The sequence below is a fragment of the Bactrocera neohumeralis genome, chromosome 2 (genome assembly GCF_024586455.1).
Source record: "Bactrocera neohumeralis isolate Rockhampton chromosome 2, APGP_CSIRO_Bneo_wtdbg2-racon-allhic-juicebox.fasta_v2, whole genome shotgun sequence".
NCBI classification, from domain to species: Eukaryota; Metazoa; Arthropoda; class Insecta; order Diptera; family Tephritidae; genus Bactrocera; species Bactrocera neohumeralis.
Window position 1 is genome coordinate 51,306,429 of NC_065919.1, and position 3,387 is coordinate 51,309,815.

At 43.1% G+C, this 3,387-nt stretch overlaps 1 non-coding gene across 1 annotated transcript; it reads right to left on the bottom strand.

Annotated features, from left to right (window-relative positions):
- Window positions 1-2,710: 2,710 nt before the first annotated feature.
- Window positions 2,711-2,792, bottom strand: Trnal-aag (transfer RNA leucine (anticodon AAG)). The gene has a single exon. It is a non-coding gene; the product is annotated as a tRNA-Leu (tRNA).
- Window positions 2,793-3,387: the final 595 nt, after the last annotated feature.

Here is a 3,387-nt window from a genome sequence, read left to right on the forward strand (position 1 = left end):
GATTATTACCTTGTGAGTGTACAAATCTTTGTCTTTTAAAAAAATTTGTTGAAGTATTTTTCTGAATATTAAAAAACAGCGAAGATCGTTTTGCCGCCCCCAAGACGTTGCGCTCGGGGCGAAGTGATGAAGTGATGACGTGTGTATTCTGGAATGCGCATCGAATAATTTTATCGCCAAGAGCAAACTTTTGCCATCTATTCGAAGCCGGCAATTCTATTCTATTCATCTGGTCACTAGTGACTTTCTCTCCACACCTCAAGAATATGCTAGTATATGGGAAGAAAGTTTGCGCCAAGAAAGCGTTGACGTCCTGCATGACAACCAGCCTATAATAGTTTTTTAAGTTTGTATAAAGCTTGATCTTCTTGTTTCGGACTGGTGTGTATTTGGAAACGGTTTATTTACGACGCGGACAGTTTTTTGGCGACTATTACGATATACTTGTATGTATATTTGAACGGCCCAAAGCGTTCAATCAGGTCGTGAAGTCTTCGGAATTTGTTAAAGACGATAACATCTGAATTGTTAAGAGAACAGTGCTTGAAAATCGTTGTGTTGATGTCAAAAAATAGCAAAAGATCTCAGCATCTCTTATGGATCGCTCACACATTTTGCTTAATATTTTGGGTATGAAGCGTGTCAATGCTAGTCTCGCATCAAAAGACCTGAATCTTTTGCAACGATGTCACGGAGAGGTTCTAAAAGAGTTGCTTTATAACTTAACTAAGGAACCTGCTTTCAGCAAACGCGTCATACTGGCAACGAGACGTGGATTTATCAATATTATGTCGAAACTCTTCAATAACGAGCAAATGGCACTCACAAAATGAGCCGTAACCGAAAGAACGGAATTCGCTAAAGGCCCTGAAGAAAGCCCAAGCTGAGGCTTTTGAAAAGTGTATGGAAAATGGGATTTTAGAGATAAGACAGATATACGAGGATTTAACCGAGACCTTAGGTCTGCTGTGCCTCTCCTAAATCACAAAGACTTACTTAGCCCAGCACACTGATAAAGTCCAATATACTGGTAGGTGCTAATGAGGTGATGTGACCCCTATTCGGAAACGTGGATCCCAGGGCCTTTATCCTGCGTCTTCTGACTTCTGTGCAGTTAATTAGCAGGTGTTCTGGAGTTTCAGGCTCTCTGTCGCTGAACCGGCAATTTTCCCAAGAAGCTAGGCCCATGTTGTATAAGTGCTTCTTCTGCTTGCAGTGGCCAGTGTGGAATGCTACAAGGAGCCTGAATTTGTCCGTAGAGAAGTTGATTACATATTACACCTGCTGAGGTTATAACCCTCCATTAGCAACTTGGCATGGGATTTGAAGGCGATAATAAGGATTTGTATTGAGTTTTACAAGTTTTACCGGCAGCTCAATTTCTTTGGAGATTATACCAACGCCTTGGACAATAAAAAAGCTTTCCATTTAAAGACCGGATTTTGATCGATTTGATAGATCCGTTTGTATGGCGGTTTCGACTAAAGAGCAGTTTCTTTGAGATAAAAGTACGTGCTTAGAATTTCAGTGAAATATCTCAAAAATTGGGGACCAGTACGCATATATACAGACAGACGGACATAGAAACCATTTCAGCGGTCACGATAACCATTTATATATGCATATTTTATAGGATCTCCGACATTTCCTACTGGATAAAGTAGGGACAAATTCGTAAAGTCTCAAATATCTTTCTTTATTCAAATCCATGCGGAGCCAGCGCTTCAATGGACGCTGTCATCGAGGAGAAGTCGTCGCTCAAAATTATGTGGCAGTTACCATTTGCTACTTGCAACTTGCGGCGATGGCGAGTTGTCAATGCGGCTTGTTTGGCTGGATCTGCGCGCTATAAACAGTGAGAAAAACTACAACAAAACAACAACAACAGCAGACTGTGCAGCAACCGGAGCTACAGTCGACATTAATAATAGCAATGACGCGACGGCAGCAGCTGAAGCGATGCAACGACAGACAAACAGCGAAACAAATATTACAAAAAAAAAAAAAAAACAATTACAACAAAAACAACAGTGATGGAAGAGATCTTAAATGAATGCGGAAGTTTTGCTGGAGTTTCGTAACCAGCCGTCGCGGCATATGGAGCTGTTGCAGTGATTGCGGCAATATGCGGCAGTAACTACAACACCAACAGCAACAATGACGGCCACTTAAAAGCGGTGGCAAGTGAACAAGAGACAAATATTAAAGCAAATCTAATGTGAGGCAGGCAAATAAACGCACAGCCAACCATTGCAGCGTATATAGAAGGGTAAGGGGCAACTAAGCGAGGGTGGCGGGAGCGCGATTAAGTCGTGCGACGAGTAGGCAGACGCTGCCATGTGCATATGGCTGTCGGCACGGCGTATTGTTGATGTGACACCGACAACGCTGACACTAATGGCGACGTTGACTGCCGATGGCGGGGGAGCATGGCGGTTGCCATTTGGTGGAGTAGTATATAAGCAGTATAGAGGCTGGCGGTGAAGCATGAGAAAAGCGCGGCAAGGCATAATGCAACAGCAATTTGCTTGCAACGTGCAACATGCATGAGAAGTCCTATTTCAAAGCAAATATTTAAAAAAAATTTAATAAAATTATTACAGCCAGATATGTACATATGTATGTACCGCATTATTTATTCATTAAAATTGGAAAAATAAAAACATAAATATTTTGTAAAAAAAAAAAAAATGAGCAAAAAAATATTACTTGGCAGCGGTGGGATTCGAACCCACGCCCCCGAAGAGACTGGTGCCTTAAACCAGCGCCTTAGACCGCTCGGCCACGCTACCCACTTGGCCCCTCACACACCAGCAGCCAACATAACAGTAACGATGACTGTCGGATGAAAGCACACACAAACACACATATGCACGCACATAGCCACGTATATACATATACTCATATGAGCGCGTTATATTTAGAGGATAACGTGACGAGCGTGTGAATTAGCCGACGACATTTATTTTCAAGCGTCTCAACTTAAATTTGGACTACCGACAGTCTCTTGAACTTTCCAGGCGACATCACGCAAAAGTCGAATGTATACTCGTGAGTGCGCTCTGCGGCGCTGATGGATGCCACTCGCAGTCTGGGTGGCTGCTTGCTGTCTGGACGCCAAATATGCACCTGCCACGCAGAAGTGCCCGCTGTGCCATAAAGCTGAGCGATACAATGTTGCTTTGGTCATTCGATATTGGTGTGCCAATTAATAGCTGTACATACACACGCACACACACCTACAATGATTGTCGCAGATTTTTGGCAGCCACAGCTTCTGCCGCGTGCAACACAACGCTTTTCGATTTTCTCACAATTCTTCGCTGGCAAAGGACACGCTCGCTGATGCGAAAGCTGCTGCAGAGCTTTATATGTTTAATCGGGTGT